The sequence below is a fragment of the Primulina huaijiensis genome, chromosome 14 (assembly GCF_012295235.1).
Source record: "Primulina huaijiensis isolate GDHJ02 chromosome 14, ASM1229523v2, whole genome shotgun sequence".
NCBI classification, from domain to species: Eukaryota; Viridiplantae; Streptophyta; class Magnoliopsida; order Lamiales; family Gesneriaceae; genus Primulina; species Primulina huaijiensis.
This window is the reverse complement of record NC_133319.1, coordinates 11,560,447-11,581,148: the sequence shown is the minus strand read 5'-3', so window position 1 is coordinate 11,581,148 and position 20,702 is coordinate 11,560,447. Positions and strand designations below refer to the sequence as shown.

General features: G+C 35.2%; 1 pseudogene; it reads left to right on the top strand.

Moving 5' to 3' along the window:
- Window positions 1-216: 216 nt before the first annotated feature.
- Window positions 217-20,702, top strand: part of LOC140957978 (uncharacterized) — a 27,152-nt pseudogene continuing 6,666 nt past the window's right edge.

The following is a 20,702-nucleotide window of genomic DNA, read 5'->3' as shown; positions in this document are numbered from 1 at the left end:
CCATTTTCTCAAAGTTACAATCTAGGTTGGCGAAATCATCCAAATTTTAGTTGGAGGAATGATAATGCTGCACAATTTTCACAACCACATTTCCAAAATCAACAAAATTTTCAAAATTATGCACCTTATGTTCCTCCACCTAAAAGGAATTTGGAAGATATATTGAATTCTTTCATTGCAAAGCAAGAGTCTATCAATACTCAAACTGCTCAAACCATGACAGATTTGAAAGATACTCTTGCTAAATTTGCATCTGCACTTAATGTTCATGAAAAAGGTAAATTTCCTTCACAACCTCTGCCTAATCCCAAGGATCATCATTCACAAACTGGAACTTCTGGAACTCAACCGATGGATCAGGTAAAATCTGTTATTACCCTTCGAAGTGGTAAGGTTGTGGAAAAATCCATTCTTGAACCTTGTGAAGATGATGATAAATCAACTCCAAAGGGTAAGGAAGTGGAACCCATAACTTGCGAAGAGGAGGTTCAACAGACAGTGTCACCACCATTCCCTCATGCATTGAAAAATACAAAAAAATCAAATTTGAATTCTGATATATATGATATTTTTAAACAAGTAAAAGTTAATATTCCTTTATTAGATGCAATAAAACAGGTACCATCATATGCCAAATTTTTGAAAGACTTGTGCACTGTGAAAAGAAAATTGAATGTGAAAAAGAAAGCATTTTTAGCCGAACAAGTAAGTGCAATCATTCAAAATAATAATGCTTTGAAATACAAAGACCCTGGTTGTCCTACTATTTCTTGTATTATTGGAGAACGAAAGATTAAAAAAGCCTTGCTTGACCTTGGAGCTAGTGTGAATTTACTTCCATATTCAGTTTATCAAGAACTCAATCTAGGCGAGTTAAAACCTACTTCGGTAACACTTTTACTTGCTGATAGATCTGTTAAAGTGCCAAGAGGTATGGTAGAAGACGTGTTGGTCCAAGTTGATAACTTTGTATATCCTGTCGATTTCATAGTTTTAGATACACAACCTATCGAAGCTTGTAATGCAATTCCTGTAATTTTAGGTCGTCCATTTTTAGCAACTTCTAATGCTCTTATAAATTGCAGGAATGGAATAATGAAGTTGTCATTTGGTAACATGACCTTGGAGCTTAATGTGTTTAATCTTTGTAAGCAACCACATGACAAAGGAGATGAAAGTGAAGATGAAAATCTTATTGAAACTCTTGTGGAAGAAAACATTCAAGAAGGGAGTACTCGTGATCAATTAGATATTTGTTCAATTGAAACTGTTAAAGAAAATATTGAAATTGATCTTGATGATTTTATCAGGTATCACTCGTTACCAGGATCAGAGAAAGAATTTGATGCAAAATATGAGAACAAAGACGAACCACCCATATTGGAGTTAAAACCCTTGCCAGAAGAATTGAAGTATGCATTTCTTGGAGAAGATGAAACATATCCGGTGGTAATTTCTTCCAAACTAGCAAGTGATGAAGAAGGTAAATTAGTTGATATGCTTAAAAGACATAAAAATGCAATTGGTTGGACACTAAAAGATCTCAAGGGCATTAATCCACTAATTTGCACTCACAAAATTCACTTAGAAGAAAATGCAAAAACATCTCAACAACCACAAAGGAGATTAAATCCACACATGAAAGATGTTGTGAAAACTGAAGTTCTCAAACTACTTGATGTTGGGATTATCTACCCTATTTCTGATAGTAAGTGGGTAAGCCCAACACAAGTAGTTCCGAAAAAATCTGGCATCACAGTGATAAAAAATGAAAAAGGTGAATTGTTAACAAGTCGAGTCCCATCTAGTTGGCGGATGTGTATTGATTATAGAAAATTAAATGACGCCACTAGAAAAGATCATTTTTCATTACCATTTTTGGATCAAATTTTAGAAAGAGTAGCAGGTCATCCATACTACTGTTCTTGATGGATATTCAGGTTATTATCAAATTCCCATTGCACTCGAAGATCAAGATAAAACTACATTCACATGTCTTTTTGGAACATTTGCATTTAGAAGGATGCCATTTGGATTATGCAATGTCCCAGCAACATTTCAAAGATGTATGCTAAGCATTTTTTGTGACATGGTTGAAAATTGTTTGGAAATTACTTAAATTAAAATTTGAACAATTAAAATTTACCTATTAAAGATTCAAACAATTAAAATTAAAAAGAAACAAAAACAAAAACAAAACAAAAAAACATTGTAGTGGACTTGTAATTACCTTAGCTTCCCTGTGGATACGATATCGGACTCACCGAATTATACTACTTGTGGACAACCTGCTATTGGGAGTGCAACAATCAAAGTGACAACAGATTCCACCACTGAGGCCGAATACATTGCTGCATCAGCTGCAGTAAAGGAGGCTGTTTGGATAAGGAATTTCGTCCAAGAGTTGAGCGTCATTCCTAATGGAGTTGCTCATGTCCCGGTGTTTTGTGACAACACGAGAGCCATTGCTCAAGCAAAGGAGCCAAGGTCTAATCAGAAGTCCAAACACGTATTGAGAAAGTACCACATCCTCCGAGAGATTGTGGAAAGAGGAGAAGTGTCGATTGACAAAGTTGGCTCCGCAGATAATGTTGCTGATCCGCTAACTAAACCTTTACCTGGACCATTATTCGAGAAGCATCGCGAATCGATGGGTTTGAAGTATATGGGTAGTTGGCTCTAGTGCAAGTGGGAGATTGTTAGAGTAGGTGCACGTCGAGCCAAGTGTTGGCCGACTGTTCACAATGAAACTCTATGTATAAACAGTCTTTATTTTAATAATATTTGAAATTATTGTTTTGGCACTTCTTTATCTGTATACCCATGCTAATTGCATAGATAAAGTCCTTGAATATACAAATAGTAGAAAGAATATGAGATGCTCATATGATGAGTATCATGAAACTCATATTTGGAATACTGTATATTCTAAACAGTTCATAGTCGATTCAGCCGCAGTTAAGAAGGATATAGGCCGCTCGAGTTCGAGACTAGTATCTGCGATGTGAGTACCATGTTTCATTGCTAGGGGACATTGTGATGTCCGAGCATGCAGATAGGTGCTCTTGGTAGAGTGCACTGAACAACCCTCCATAAAGGACTTTCCAAGTGGTTCTCACTTATTGAGTGGAAACGTCCTAGTTTATGGTTGTACACCATTAGTACTTATGACCCGGGACAACATTGAGACTCTATGTGCTAGCATTGCACTTTGACTTGTTTACCGACTCATATGGGGTCATCAGGTGGCAAGGTTGGGTATTTTGTCGAAACATATAGGAGTCGATGCATTGTAGTCGGGGATTCACCGCTTACCTTTGGGTATGGATATCCTATGTGTATGTAGTATGAAATCTCTGATCAGAGTATGGTGGTAATTATAAAAGGGGTTTCATAGATTACACCATCGATGCAACTACGACATGACACATAGTATCGATTCATTGACAACTCTCGATATACCAATGGTTGTCGAATCGATCAGGATATATGAGTTGAAGGGTCCGTACTGTACGCTAACCATAATTGAATGGTTCTTGCAGGCACTATCATTTGATACCTAGGGAATCATGTAAGCGATGGTGCTAGGCATTTGACATGATTGGTTGGGTACTATCAGACTTGAGTTCTGACGTTCTTGTTATCAAGGAGTTGATAATTAAGAATGAAGCAATTAGGGTATGCTCGTATAAGGACATGTTTAGTCCGAATCACTTGGAGATGTGAACCCACGGCTAGTTGTATCAATGAACCATTGAGGGCCATACAAGTACTAGCTTTCTAGATCCCGTTGAGAAGTAAAATAGTTCAATGTGTAGAACGGCTTATAAAGGAGTTTATAAACATAAGGAAAAATAGAAGTATGACTTCTATGAGGGAAATGTAACTTTTAATTTGTGGAAATGTTTCTAAATTAAAAGTTGGCCAAATAAATAATGTATTTGAAAATTGTGATTTTCATAAACATCATTATGGACTAAATTAAATTAATTCAAGTGTTGAATTAATTAAAAACTAGTGGGCCTAGTAGAGTCCAAATAATTAAATTAATTCAAGTGTTGAATTAATTAAATAACATTAGGTCTTGTAAAGCCCAATTGGAATAATTATTTAACTAGTGAGCTTGAGTAAATTCAAGTAAGATTTAATTGGTCTAAACTTTGTTTGGGACATTTAAATAAAAGTCTATGGGCCTTGTAATTGTTACAAGCCCAAGTGAAAAGCATGCTAGGGAGGTGAAGGGTTGGAGACAACTTTTGAGTTAATTGCATGGCATGCACATGCACCTTTTTGCTTTAAATTTTTCCACAACCAAGAAAGGTCTTCCTCCCTTCTCTCCCCATTCACCTTGGCCGAAATTTGCAAGATTTTTCTCTCCATTTTTTCTTCTTCAATTGTTGAGGAAAGAAAGGTCTTCTCAAAGAAAAATCCTCTAATTTTTCTAGTGGAAAATTAGAGGAGATCTACGTAGTTGGCGGTGGGCTTAATTTTTGTGCAAGGAGTGCTCAAAGGAGAAGCTTGTAGATTGTCTTCCTTCAAGAGCTAAGTTGTTTACAACTTAGTTGGAGCCAAACATCAACCTTTTAAGATTGATATGTATATTTCTTAAACACACTATCTATGACATATTTTGTGTTTTCGTATTTGCTACACATTTAGTGGGTGCTTGGTTTTCATGTTCTTGTTGAAACAAATTTTAAACTTCCGTTGCGCAACCGGGCACCTTAATCGATCTCCTTTTAGATCATGTTGTGATTGAATTTCATCTTCATTTTCCTAGATGAGTTCTTCCGCCATGTTTTGTGAAAATAAAGGGTTATTTCGAATGAGTCGACCACTAAGTGTACGTGACCAAATAATGCTCATGCAAATGCAAAAGAAAAAGAAGAAAAACACACAAAAACAATAAAAATTCAAAGAAAGAAAAAAATATAAAATTAAATAGAATTGAAATTAAATAATACTTCCCCGACAACGGCACCAAAAACTTGTTGCGACTTTGATTGTTTCACTCCCAAGAGCAGGTTATCCACAAGTAGTATAATTCGGTGAATCCAAATATCGTATCCACAGGGAAGCTAAGGTAATTATAAGTCCACTACAATGTCCATTTGTTTTGTTTTGTTTTTCTTTTAATTGTTTTAATCTTTAATTCATAATTTTAATANTCAAAGTGTAAAACTTTGAATATAAAATTAACATGCTAATTATATTTAAATGAAGAAATAAAGAAAAAATATAGAGAGAAATATTATGAACTCAAATGTTTGTTCATAGAATGAGGGATATCTCAATTCATTACAATGCAACCCTATTTATAGCCAAATTTGGGGAGACAACCACAAATAAAATATTTTTTTTACACATAAGTTATCATTGGTGTTCCAAGAAATTATATTTTAATTCACATCGCTTTTGAAAATCTTCCCATCCGAATTTTCTTTTCCACATAAAATAAAACATGTAGATAATTGAGTTGTTTGAATTGTGGTATTTTTTTAACCATTTGACTAAGTAATTTGAGAGATATGGTCAAAATGCTAGAGCATGGTAAAACTACCACTCCTTCGGTAACTTTATTTGTTGCTTAATTTGAACCCAATTGTGAGAAGATTTTTATCTCATGCTTGTCACCAATATTGTAGATATTATCATCAACTTTCTACAGGTCCAAGAATTATCTTAATCCCATTTGCAACCCCAAGGTTATTCTTGTTTCATCAAACCTGTAAAAATAGTAAAAACTTATAATTACGCAACAACTTATATTTTATTAAATTTATTATAAAACATATAATATTTAAACATTTAATAAAACAAAAACTATAAATTTATATTAAAAAAAATTTAATTAAGGATGATATTCATTTTCATTGANTTCAAAAATGCGTATAATTACACTACCATATATTCATATTTACATATATATATCATGAATGGAAATTGGAAGGAGTTAACGTCATAAAATCATCAATACACATACATATAGGATCATGTGATTCATTCAAGAAATGATTCCACTTACAACACTTGGAGCAAATGGTTTCCTAAACTTTGACGATGATCCTACAACAATAAACCCAATAACTAACCATCAACATCCAAATAATAATCTTGAATGACCATTTAATTCAATACATCAATCACAACTACCATTCCCCAACTTCACCATCTACAATAACTCAAGAACAAAAAGCGAAACCTCTTACATTTGCTCCTTACACTAAAAAAATGAAGTTCCAACTCCGGATTGAAGATTATTTGCTTGATTGAATGAGAGGNTTTTTCTTTTTTTTTTCCTCTCATTCAATCAAGCAAATAATCTTCAATCCGGAGTTGGAACTTCATTTTTTTAGTGTAAGGAGCAAATGTAAGAGGTTTCGCTTTTTGTTCTTGAGTTATTGTAGATGGTGAAGTTGGGGAATGGTAGTTGTGATTGATGTATTGANTCTGCCCAACACAATAACTTCAGCACCCGGCGCGCTATGCCGCGAGATTTGGCGCATATGCGTGCCACATTCTGCTGAAAAACTCATTTTTAACTTCCTAATTTGCAAAAGTGGTCAACATGAAAGTTGTAGCCCTATGTCTTGGCTTCCATCTCCAATTAACTTCATGTAATTTTAAGGTCTGATTAAAAGGTTATGCTCAATCTCCCAACATGTGTCAGTGCAAGAACAATGATACACACTACACATTTTGGGTCACTTTTGGCTAGTCTTCCACAATGATTTGAACAAAACTCAAAACATGAAAGTTATAGCCTTATGTCTTATATTTTTAATGGAAGTGGCCTCACATCATTTGGATCAATATAAAAAATATTATGCTAAAAACCACAAATACTGCCACAGTTTCATACCGTTTTTGCACTTCCATTACCTATTGTGCTCAAGCTCAACTTTCTATTCTACCCATCAATTCTCTATTCATTCTATATCATTCATTATCAATCATATCATAACTTGAAGCCATAAACCATCACCATGACATCACATATCCCAAATGATCATCAATAAACCATAAAAGGAATAATGAACAACTTAATAATAATCATAAACTTACATCATATGCATACGAATGTCTGGGCGTTACAAATAACATGCAATAAATTAAAAAGTTGTCCACAAGTCTGAAGTCCGAATTTGAAATTCAAGAAGGGCTTCTACAAATAAGAAGGTAGAAGGAAGTTGGGGATATCGATCATCCTCTCCAATTTTCTTTCAGATAATTCATTGTAATATTTTTAGTTTGAGTGTTATATTTCTGAAGGATCGGTTCTAACACCTGCGAAGGTGCTTCAATAGCTCGTGTTCTAAGAATGTAAACACCGATGAATTAAATCGAGTTTGGTCCAAGCAGAAAATAGTCGAAGTAATCCTTCGTTAAGAAAACCGTTAAGTTTGAAAGTTTTTAGCTTGTGTAAGCTGAGTAACTAAAAAGCAAGGGATCAGTTCTTACATATATCAGTTCAGTTATGGTGAAAACTGAACTAATAACTGCTCGAACTGATCAAATCAGTTTGAAAACAATAGTTATCCAGTTAAATACACAAAATATTTTTATGGATGTTCGTAGACTTCAACTGCTCCTACGTCACCCCTTCTACCATCTCGGGTAGGATTCACTAGAAGACTTTAATTAATACAAAGACTTGTACAAACCCACTCAGCTTAGGACTTACACTACTGCCTAATCTGAACTCCTTGCCTAGACTGAAGGCAGAACCTTTCAGCCAACACTTTTTTAATGTTTGTGTGTCAAAGACTACACACACATTGTTTTATGTCTTTGTGCAAAGACCCACTCAGCTATTCTATAAGCTTAACTCTCTGTATTTGCGAGTGGTGGTGTATGTGTGTGAGAACTAAACAATGATTACAACGGGAAGGTGTTCTCACACACTGAGAGAAATAAGCCTCTAAACTTAGCCTATATAACTTTGGTGTATTCCCTCAACTGGGCTGATTGTTTCTTTGTAAGCTGATATGCAATATGCGTGCCCTTTCTTTTCTCTCTTGCTTTCCTTGTTTCATCTCACTGATCTTGATCTTCTATTTATGGGCAGAAAGCTTGATCGTACAGTGAGATTCAATTATTGTATCCGTCGCAGCTTGAATGCGTTCCTTGAAATTTTTGTCTCGACTTTTCCGACAGTCATTCTTGAAAATTTTTTCTTTAAGTTTTTCTGCAACGTCCATTATTATACTATTGATAGTACAATTGCTTTTGTATCGTTGTGCTTAGCTGGATTCCGTTAGATAAGCTTGTCGTGTTCTGCAAATTAGTTGATTCCTAACTGATGCTCTGAACTGATCAGTTGAGCTGGTTTGGTGAAATCAGTTGGCTTGTCAGCAGAACTGATTTCACTGATTCAGTTGAACTAGACAGTTGTGCTTTTCATCAGTTGTGCTCTTCATCAGCTGGCTGGGCTTCTGAACATCTTCTGCTGAATCACCTAACAACTGAACAATCAGTTGAACTATTCTTTGATACTTCAGTTGGACTGGTTCAGTTTGGACAATCAGTTGGAACTTTCAATTAGCGTCTTGATAGCTTCAGTTTTGGCTCGTTAACTAATCAACTCGAAGCCTGATCAATTTCAGCCTATGCGCACTTAGATAAATTCATTAAAAACAAAAATGACAAGTTTTGTTAATATCAAAATCAAGATTGCGAATATGAAATGTTCTAACAATCTCTCCCTTTTGAATGATCACAAAACTTGAACTCATAAAGAGATTTTAAAATTTAAGATTTTTTAAAACAAAAATTTTAAACAGAAACTTAAAACTTGTTAAAACAAAAACTTAAATTTAAAACAAGAACTTAAAACTGATTCTCCCCCTTTGTGAGAATAAAAAATAATTAAAAATGAATAAAAAATTAAAACATTTTACAACCGAAAAAAAAAATTCAGTCCGATGGATAAGAAATGTAATGCCCGGTTATTCGTACAAATGATTAATGATGTGTTTATGTAATTTATTATGTGGTTATTTGGCTCTTTTTGTTTCACGTGTTGATTGAGGTATCGATAGTGATATTGAATATGGTGACTGGATTGAATAGTGAATGTAAGATGTGTGAATGAAAATGTAACGCCCCGAAAATTTAAAGATACACGCAAACCACGTGCATGCAATTATTAAATTCTCTTGTATTTTTATTAAATGTTTTAATTGAATGAATTAATAATTTTGTGCATATTTACATGTTTAAAATATATTTTTCTATATGGTTACATTAAAAATGTATTTTTAAAAAACGTTACTCGAGTTGCGATCGAAGAACGGAGATCGAGGGCTGAAAAATAGAAAATGATTTTTATTAAACAATTGTTTTTAATTATTTAAAATATGGGTGATGCTTTTTATTATTTTTGAAAATATGGGGTTTTGAGGTGATTTTATACGCCGGGACGTAATTTTTATCGGTGTTGGTTTTTCAACAAAAATACGAACGTTTTGACAACCCGGCAAATAAATTCACAAACTTTATTAAATAAAATAATTTTTAATATTTTAAATGAGCATTATGGGCCTAATTAACCTTCCTAATGGGCCTAATTTGGGGGCTTAGTAGGTTTAAGCTTAATTAAAGAGTTAATTAGTATATAATACATGAAAACCCACCCCAAACCTTACACAACCCCACGCCCAAATTTCAGAAACTTTTCTCCCCAAAATTCCTCTAATCACACGGCACACACACACCATATTTGAAAGAGAAAATCCGAAAATGCTTCAAGGAAAATCAAGCCTAGGTTGTCGTCGCCGTTCTTCGCAATCGTCAACGAGAAATCGTGCGTTAAAAACGCAAAGGCACGTCATAAATCTCCTTTTTCTCATCTATCACACCGTATTACATGTTTTAACTATGTTTGCATATAAATATGTTGGCCTTTTTCTTATTTTCGTTTTTATGCCATAGCATGTCAAAAACTCATGTTTTTAGGTTATAAAACTTGTGATATTAATGCATAAAGGGGCTGCCATCATAGGGCTATGAGAAGGGATGAATTTGAGGGGGTTTAAGGTCCTAGACAGGTTGACACAAGGGCTGGACATGGGGTAGGAAGGGGCTGCTCGAAAATAGAGTCCTTGTGTGCAAGGGCTCTTCGACGAGGACTCTTCAAGGGCCAAGGGTACTAGCTGTTGTTAGGATGTGTTAAGGGGACAAAAAGGGGCTGTAGGATGGTTCGAATGGGGCTGTGAAGGTCTGCACAGGAAGCTAAGGGTTTGGAGGCGAGGCAAGCCAAGAAACAAACCAAATATGGGATAGGGTTTGTGCAGAAATTTTCAGTAGGTAGCATAGGCTGTCCAGGGGCTTTAATTGGCTTGTATTGGCTTGAAAATAGTTTATTCAAATTGGGGAAAGTTTGGTTAAGTTTCGTGTTCATACGAGTCAAAAATGGGATGTACGTCTAAGTTTTAAAAACGATTTGAGAAATTAGTCGATGGCATAAGTTTACGTCTAAGAAATAATTATTGGTGTATTTTAAGGTCATATGTTAAGTTTGGAATGAATTGGGATGTCGTTTCGAGGTCTAAGGATAAATACGAAAAAATTTTACGTCCAGGGATAAAACGGTCTTTTTACATCTAGAAATTAGTAAACGTCATCGAAGTACTCTAAATGCTGTTTTATATGCTAATATGATTATTTTCAATGGTTATGGATGTTTATGGAATTTTATATGTTTAAGGATTTTTATGTCAAAATGTTTATTTTAAATGTTTATGGGTTTTTGTGATTTAACATTGGCATTTAAAAGTTACGTTGCATGCTTGGTTTAAAAGAAAAACGATATTATATGCATGTTTTTATTAAGTGATGAAAATACGAAATGTTGAAGGATGTGAAGGGATTGTGACTAAATATGTTGGAGATATCGTGAGGGTTATGGTCTCAGTGGGAGCCGGACGATCGTATTTCCATTGATACGAATACGACTGTAGATATCGTGAGGGAGAAGGCCCCAGATGGAGCTCGTTTACGGGAGAAGGCTCCAGAGGGAGCCCGACGATCGTATTTCCAATGACACGAATATGTTAACATGTAAGGCCAAGGCCCAGTTGACCAGTGAGAGTGTTGCTGGAGTCCCCGCTGCCCAGTATTGTTGTTACAAGTAGATGGATCCATCGCCCAACACGTAGACGTAGACGTAGATGAGCACGAAAGTCACAATTAACGATCTGAATTTAACGAAAGAAAAAAAAAAGAATACGTATATGTTGATGATAATATGAATACGTATATGTTGATGATGACATGAATATGAATATGTTTTTGAGGATATGAAAACGTTTATGAAAAGTTTATGAAAATGTTTACGAACATGTTTTTATTTAAAGTTTATGCATCATGAAAATGTTTATGAAAATGGATTTGTTTAAAGTTTCTGCATCTTCATGAAAACGATAGTTTATGTGCAAGTATTTTTCACTGTTGCATGTGATCTCTATATGTATTACTTGTTATCAAGATTATGGTGTGTTGAGTCTTTAGACTCACTAGGTGTGATTGATGCAGGTGATATTGATTATGAATATGATAATGGAGGTCTTGATGGTTGACTTTGCTGGACTGAAGGTGCACATAACCCGATGACCGACGCTAGTTTTCCGCACTAGTTATGATTTATGATTTTTAGTGATACTAAAGATATTTTTACTACGATTTATTTATGAGAGGTTTTTGGGAGGGTATAGTATGGGCTATACTTTTCAAATATTATTTTTTTGGGTTTGGTAAAATGTTGGACGATGTTACGATTCAATCTAGCTCCTTTGGATTTTTAAAAGAATAGCAGACGTTTCAGAAAATATGTCATGAACATTGATATTGAAATGCACGAAATGAGAATGAAAGCTGTGACACTTCTTACGGTTTTAGTATAAGTATTTGAATATCAATCATATTGATATGAGGCCAATTTCATTAGAAATCCAATAAGTAGGACTACAACTTTGATGTTTTTAGTTTAGTCCAAATCCATTGGAAAAAAGGGCCAAAACCGTCCTGAATTAATGTGCAGTGTGTATCGTTGTTCATGCACTGACACATGTTGGGAGGATGAGCATAACCTTTTACTCAGACATTTAAATGACATGAAACTAATTGGAGATGTAAGCCAAGACATAGGACTACTACTTTCATGTTTACCACTTTTTCAAATTATGAAAGGAAGAGATGTTTCTGGAGCAATCTTAGATGAACAGTGCGCAAGGATAGAATGGGTGGATCCCGAGCGGTAGGATGTTACCGCACGAGCACCCCTGCACCACAAATGCGGTATATTTACAAAATGTTCCGCGCCCGAGCGGTAGAATGTTACCGCCCGAGCGCCGCCTTATATATAAGAAGATAAGTTTGGAAATTTCTTGGCATCAACACCAGTCCTCCATCTCCTTTCACAACAAGAAACTCGAGCAAACCGCCTCCAAGTGATTTTTCTTCTTCTTCCTCATTTTGAAGCTAGGAATTGAATTATTGATATATTGATAGTATAGGAGCGAGAAACATAGTCCCGAACCAGTTTCTTAAGCTTGGACTGTAAGTTGACATATTCTTGAAGTAATACATGAGTAATATTATGTATTTCAAATGCTTCCAATTGATTATTGCTATATTTACATTGTTAGTATGTTTATTGATGCAAACATAGCACCATATTACATCGTTATGTATTAAATATGAAAGACATTCACGAATATTGAAGATAGGTGCTATGTCATAAACATGAACATGAAAGAAAAGGAAAATGACTGATTTTTATATGATATATGAGCTTGTTGACATCATGAGTGGTTTAAGTCCACCAAACCTATTGGCCAATATATGCTCATGGGACGTGGGGTTGACGAAGGGGCTCCCTAACATCCAACAGAGTAGTAGCTATATAATAAAGCAAGCACACTAGTACAGGTCAACTAGTCAGGCTCAAGTACAAAAATGAACATGAATATATGCTATAGTATGACGGTTTAAAGATTCATTGTTGATCACGACTTGATATGTATGTTCCTTCTACGCATATTGATACGTATAAGTGTCAACTTATTGAGTTTTATAAACTCACGTAGCTTATGTATTACAGGATCAGGTAATGAAGGTACATAGGATGCCGGTTCGCCAATGGACGCTTGTGATGTGTCTTACCTCGACAAGAACCTGGACGTCTTATTGTATAGCTTCCGCATATGTATTATAGTGGATTTTAAGTCAGGGTTTGAAACAAGTTTTACAATTTTTATGACTATGCGTATAACGATGCAGAGTATGTTTGTAATATCCCAACCTTTTATCATTCTATTGTCAACGATGTATTTTATGGGTTGGTGTTTTGGATTTATGGTTATTGTTATGGTTTTTTCATATTCATGGTTATTGTTGTACGGTATTGTTAGTTGTTATGTTTGTGAAGGTATAATGGTTGAAATGTATTTATGGTTGATTGTAATGGTGAAGTTAGGGTTATTGTTTTTGGTGCTATGTTCATAGTTGGTGTTGATTATGGAAATTGATGGGTTCTTGTTGTGATGGTTTATTGATGATTTGAGGATCTATATGGATGTTTAATTTTCATTGGTATTGCATGGCATTGGAATAGGATGGAGTTAAGTGGATTGGTGATGATTTTCAGGTGCAGGGGCAGCATCGTAGCGCCGGAGGGGCAGCGCTGCTGATGTTGCTGGTGCGCAGGCGGCAGCGCAAGGGCCGAAGCCCTGGCGCCACAGTGCTGCACGGCACTGCCAGTGCCGAAGCGCAGGCGCCGCAGTGCCAGCAAGGTGGCGCGCGGCGCTAGTCGGGGCGAAATTGTTTTTCAAAAATGCGATTTTGATGGATTGAAGGGATTATTTATGTTGTATCAAGAGGCTTCTATAGATTTCTAACTTCTTTCTTCTCCCTTGGAACGATTCAAGCTCTTTTCTCCCTCAAGTTTCTCTCCTTCATTTCTCCATCTCAAGTACAAGGATTTTAGTGTATTTCTTAGCTTTTCCTACTAAGTTTCAAAGATCCAAGGTTAGAATTTTATCTATTAAGGTTAGAAAGATTTGAGAAGATGAAGGTTTAAGTTGGTTTGGTTGATCCCTATGATTATTGTTGATGCTTAATGGTTAATTATGTGTATATTGTTGTAGGAATTCCTTCGATAACCTTGTAGCAACCATTTGCTTGCTTGTTGGGTTGTAAGTAGAGGTTTTTCCTTTGCTCACATGATAAATATATGTATAAAGCCATGTTTATTGATGTCTAGCTCCTCCTTTTTGATATATTCTTGATATATGTATGGATATATGTTCATTGATCGAAGAATCCCATTGAATTCATTGACAAAGGAGCTAGCAATTCATTGTGCCTACCAAGTGTTTATTCAATTGTCTCAATGAAATTCTTATGATTAAAGCCAGGGATTGATAGTAATTGCATGCATGTCATTGGCCAATTTCATGATTAAGAGTATCTCTCACAGTTTTTATATTTATATCAAGGAGATACTTATCACAGGTCACAGGTCACAGAACTACCAATTCCTTTCTTTAATTCATGCCATGAGATACCATCTATATTGCCTTCATATTTATTGTTCATTGAAGATGGTATTATTCAGTTTTCATTGTCATTGCCATAGTTAAGCTTCAAGCCAAGCCTATGTATATGTATTTGTTATTTTCAGCTTTCTACTTACTGAGTTATAAACTCATTCCAGTTAATATCATGTGATGCAGGTGACAAGATAGAATGAATGGATTGTCCACGATGGAAGAAGTCATATGGCAAGATAGAAGGGAAAACTTTTGGCATGTAACACTTATTTTTGTGTAGTGAACATTGGAAAATTTTAGTACCATGAATTTTGTAAAATGAATCAAGAAAATTTGTGGTGGTTTTTAACTATCTTTTGACGATAGATTTATGAATGGTTATGTATAAAGTTTGAAAATTCATTATGCAAATAGTATCTTATTTTTCCCTTTAAAATATAAGGCTTTCGCGCATGTTATTTCTTTAAATCTAAATGTCATGGTATGGGGTTGTTTCAATTGGTATCAGAGCAAAGTTTCTTCAGACCATATATGACTTCTTCTACCTAGGACAATCTGGTATGTTTTCGATCCTGCATCTATTGATTTTAACATTGAGAAATGATTATATTTCATTGCTATTGATATCTTATTGTTTCCCTAGCTATGTTAAAGTGAGCCTATGTGTAGGAAATGCCTCCCAAAAGAAAGAGTACCGAAGGTTATGATAGGACCCCTACTACTGATAAGACTGCCAAAGTTGTAGATGAATTCAGTAAGTTATTAAAAGAACAAGCGAAAGTCCATGGTGAACAGATTCAACAGTTATTGAGCATGCAAATCCCGACTCAGGGTCGTGGCCAAGGAAGAGGTCAAGGTAGAACACAAAGCAATGAAGGTGGTTCTTATGAGTTGTTTAGACGGAAGAACCGAATTTATTGGTGGTCTTGATCCACTAGTGGCTCTTGAGTGGGTCAAGTCAGTGGAGGCCATCTTTGATTATTTAAAGTTTACTGATCAAGATAAAGTAAGTTGTGCTGTGTTTATGTTGGTGAAAGCGGCTCGTATTTGGTGGGAAGCGACCAAAGTTACTGTCAATGTTCGTGATTTAAAGTGGAACGAGTTCAAAGAATTATTCTATGCCAAATATTTTTCAAGGGAAGTCAAAGCAAAGAAGGTAAAATAATTTCTTGAATTGAGGCAAGATGCTATGACTGTCACTGAGTATACTCTGAAATTTGAAGAAGGATGCGTATTTGTTACCTTCATAGCCGAGAATAACTAAGATAAGGGTGAAACTTCTTTCGTGGGTTAAGGCTAGAAATTAGAAGAGATGTTCACATTTAGAAATTGGTCACATATCAAGACATTGTTGAGAGAGTCTTGCTTGCTGAACACGATGAATAGGAACTTGAGAAGGAGCGATAGTTAAGAAGACAAGCTTTCCAAGCAAGAGGTCAAGGGGCAAGTGCTAATGTTCGAGGTGGCCACAAGGGGAAAGGTAAAATAGAGCTGCAGGGCAAAGCTCCATTGTCTTCTTCTGATCCGGAGAGACCATTGTGTCCTAAGTGTGGCAAGCCACACAAAGGAGAATGTTTGGTTGGCAGTGGCCGATGTTTCAGATGTAAAGAAATGGGACACACAGCGCAGAAATGCCCTCTTTTTTCAGACAAAGGAAAAGTTCAAGGTAGAATTTTTGCAATGACAAAAGAAGGTGCAAATCCTGATTTTTCGGTAATATCAGCTAATATTTTAATATCCAGCAAAGAAGCACTTACATTGATTGACACTGGTACGACTCATTCTTTTATGTCTGAAGTGTTTATGCACTCTTTATCTGTTGAGCCTATAATCATGCCTTTATATTTCAATATTGTGCTGCCCTCTGGAGATAAAATTTGGCCATCTTGTATTCTTAAGGCATGTCCTGTACAAATGGGTTTGAGATTGTTGTATGCTGATTTAATTGTTATTCCAATGGTTGCCTTTGATGTCATTCTGGGTATGGATTGGTTGTCTGCTTATCGTGCGGTGATTGACTGTGCGAGCAAGACAGTGAAGTTTTTAGCCGATGATCATGAAAGTAAAGTATTTGTTGGGTTAGGTTCTTCGTCAAGTGTTACCATTATTTCTTGTATGAAAGCTACTAAAATATTGCATAAAGGGTGTATTGATTTTCTGGCTTCGGTATTTGATGTTAGCAAGGAAAGTAAGATGCAATTGCAGAATATTTATGTGGTGAAGGAGTATCCTGATGTATTTTCTGAAGAGGTGCCTGGATTACCACCTGATCGAAAGGTAGAGTTTGTTATTGATTTGATTCCAGGTACAGCTCCAATTTCTGAAGCTTCGTACTGAATGGCTCCGACCAAGATGAAAAAATTGAAGAATCAATTGCAGGAGCTTTTAGATAAAGGTTTCATTCGACCTTTTTCCTCGCCTTGGGGAGCTCTAGTTTTGTTCGTGAAAAAGATAGATGGATCGTTGAGGTTATGTATTGACTATCGAGAACTCAATCAGGCAACTGTTAAGAACAAATATCCTTTGCCACGAATTGATGATCTTTTTGATCAATTGCAAGGAGCCGCAGTATTCTAGAAAATTGATCTTCAGTCTGGATATCCTCAATTGAAGGTGAAAAAGGAGAATATACCGAAGACCGCATTTAGAACGAGGTATGGCCATTATGAATATTTTGTGATGTCATTTGGACTAACCAATGTTCCTTCAGTTTTCATGGATTTAATGAATCGTGTCTTTAAGCCGTATTTGGATACTTTTGTCATTGTTTTTTTTATAACATTTTGATATACACAAAGACACGAGAACTTCATTGTGAGCATTTGAGGATTTTAATGCAGCTGTTGAGGGATAAGAAATTGTATCCTAAGTTAAAGAAATGCGAATTCTGGTGTGGCATTTTTGGGCCATATCGTTTCGAAAGAGGGAATATCAGTGGATCCATCCAAAATTGAATCCATTAAGCAATGGTCCATTTCAAAGATAGTGTCAGAGGTTAGAAGTTTTCTTGGTATGGCAGGATATTACAGACGGTTCATAGCGGACTTTTCGAAGATACCTGAAACGTCTGCTATTCGTTTTCTTAAAACGTACTAGAAATTTTTTTTTTTCAAACCTCACTAAATCGGCCGAGATGCATAATCACATGCATAAAATAATTTGGAACCATTTTAAAAGTAAAACAACCAACTATTTTACCAAACCTAAAAACATTATTTGAAAAGTATAGCCTATACTATAACCTCTTAAAAACCTCTCAGAACATAAATAAAAGTCATAAAATATCTTCAACATAACTTAAAATCATAAATCATAATTAGTGCGGAACACAAGCGTCGGTCTTGGGGTTATGTGCACCTTCAGTCCTGTCAGATCATGCATCAAGACCTCCATTAACATTACTATCACAATCACCTGCATCAATCACACCTATTGAGTCTGAAGACTAAACGCACCATAATCTTGATAACAACATAATACGTATACAAATCACATACAGCAATGAAATATTCTTGTACTTAAAATATCGTTTTCATAAAGATGCATAAACTTTAAACATGAACATTTTCGTAAACATTTCATGATGCATAAACCTTAATTAAAATCATTATCGTAATGATGCATCATATTTAAACATAAACATTTTCATAAATTTTATCATAAACTTTTTCATATCATCATACTTGTAACGTCCGGAAAACCAACCTACGTAAACCACATGCATCCAAAATTATTTTAATTGCATAATTGTTTTATTTAATTGATTTTAAATGCTAGAATGATATTTGTAATATAATTAAATGTATGATTGCATGATTAAATGATTATGTGACATGTTTTCATGAAATTAAGGATTTTACCCGAATATTCGATAATAGGCAAGGGAAAGGAGACCGGGGACGACCAAGACAAGAATATGTATTTTTATTTAAATAATGGCAAGGCTTCCTAATACGATTAAAAATGTTTTAATTTTTCCTAAAAATATTGGAGTTCGAATTATTTTACAAGTCGGGCTCGATTTTTCCCGTGAAGCCCGTTTTGGGCAAACAAAGAATTTTAAAAGATCAAAAATATTATTTTATGAAAACTAATTTTACAAACTTTTATGTTTTAATTAATTAAGTATTATTGAGCCCAATTTAATTATTTAAAAAAGGCCCAATTACCTTAAACTTGCAAGCCCAAAAACCAAAGCCCATTAGCATGTTAATTAATTATAAATAAGTGATTTAGGTTTCAAAAACCTCACAATTCCTCATATCATCAGCCGTGCACTCCTCACACACACCACCATATTTTTCGAAAATATCTAGAGGAGAAAAGCTTGTGTTCTTCGTCGTCCGGTCGTATAACATTGCACCATAGCCGAAGATCGAATAATCGAGCATTATAAACGCAAAGGCACGTTTTCTAAACCCTTTCAAACATCATAAAAATCATAATATGTGTGTTTTAATTGATTATGCATGAAAAATACGTGGGTTTGATTATTTTACGGTACGTTGCGTATTTTCAAATTTTTAATGATTTCGCGCTTATTTTGAAAATGTTTTTGAATCCGACAGACACGCTGCCAATACACGAAAAAAATATGAAGGAAACATGAACAAAACATGATAAATATTGAAGGGAAAGCAAGCTGGAAGCCGTAGGAGTTTTTCATGAAGGAGTCGTGGGTTTGTCATTGGGTTTGCAAATTCAAAGGTCTCGGTTCTTATGCATGGGGGTAGGTGGCTCGACTAGGTCTGGAGTTTGGGTCCTAGGGGTCATGGCTAGGCCTTGGGTTTGGTCCTAGGGCGGCTAGGGTTCGCGATTTGGGCTGGGGAAGAGTCCACGTCAAGAGGGACTCTCCCCCACGCTCACGTTTGTGCAGCAGCGGGGAGCAAGGTGGCTAAGGTAGGTCCTATAGGGTCTAAGGTTGATGGGCAAGGGCTGGGTCAAGGGCTGGAGTGGAGTGGTTAGCCACTGGCTTGACTGGAAGGGGTTGGCGCAAGGGAAGCAAAGCTCGCAGGTTCTGGTGTGGCTGATAAAGGGGGCTCACGGCTGGCCTGAGGGCAAGCCAAGTGGGTCCTATGGGGTCTAAGGAAGATGGTATAGGGTCGGGCTAGGGGCTAGTGCGGCTGTGTCACTGCTGGCTCAAGGAAAAAATGGAACCGTGAGTGAACACTTGGGTCGCTGATGAAAATTAAAATTAATAATTTATTATATGTTAAAACCTATATTTTAAAATTTAAATTTCATTAAAATTATAAAATTATGTTATTTTAGTATTGTGTGTTTATATTTAAATGTTTTACTAAATATGTTTTATTTTTTCAGATTTTCTACGTGTTGGTAAAATAATGATAACTCAAGCTAGAAAATTCAAATGAAGGTGATTCAAACATGCAGAAGACATGATTGCCTAAAAAGTTGGTTAAGATGATCAAATTGCGAAAATATCAAAAGGAGGACAAATTTACTTTCACCATGACCAGCATATAGTAAAAAAATCATAACTATTTCAATATTTAACCAAATGAGGTGAACCAAGTGGCCAAATTCATCTACAGACAATTCCCCACATGTTTGCTGTTTTGAGCAGAGTTAAATTCGGTGATTAAAGTCGTGGAACAAAGCATTGAAAGAAGGGACATGGAATTGAAGTTGGAGGAGACAAAGACTACTGTTACAACTACATGGCATTAATAAAATTTTTGACCCTTTCTCTCATTTGGCCTATAATTAGAGGCCTTGTGCTAGCTTGAGAATCATTCTATCTCATTGTAAAATATAGTGTGAGTGTGTATAAAAGTTCTAAGTTCCAATATATTTTTCATTTTCCCAATTATGAGTGATGTTTTTAGTGTTGATCAAAAGTTAGTTCATGGAAAGCTAAATCTATTATGTCAAGGTGAAGAGGATGAATTCTTGGAGAAGTAAGATTGTTTATATTTTGTATATTCTTTCTTTATTTCTTTTCATTTTGCTAAGTTGTTTTTTTATTGTATGTATAAAAATGAATTATTTGTTTTTTATCAATTTACATCAAATGCTTGATACCATTGAAGTGGTTATCTTGATTTGTTGTTTAATTTTGATACAATAAATATTTCATCAATTATTATTGTTATAATATACACATATATATATATATATATATATATA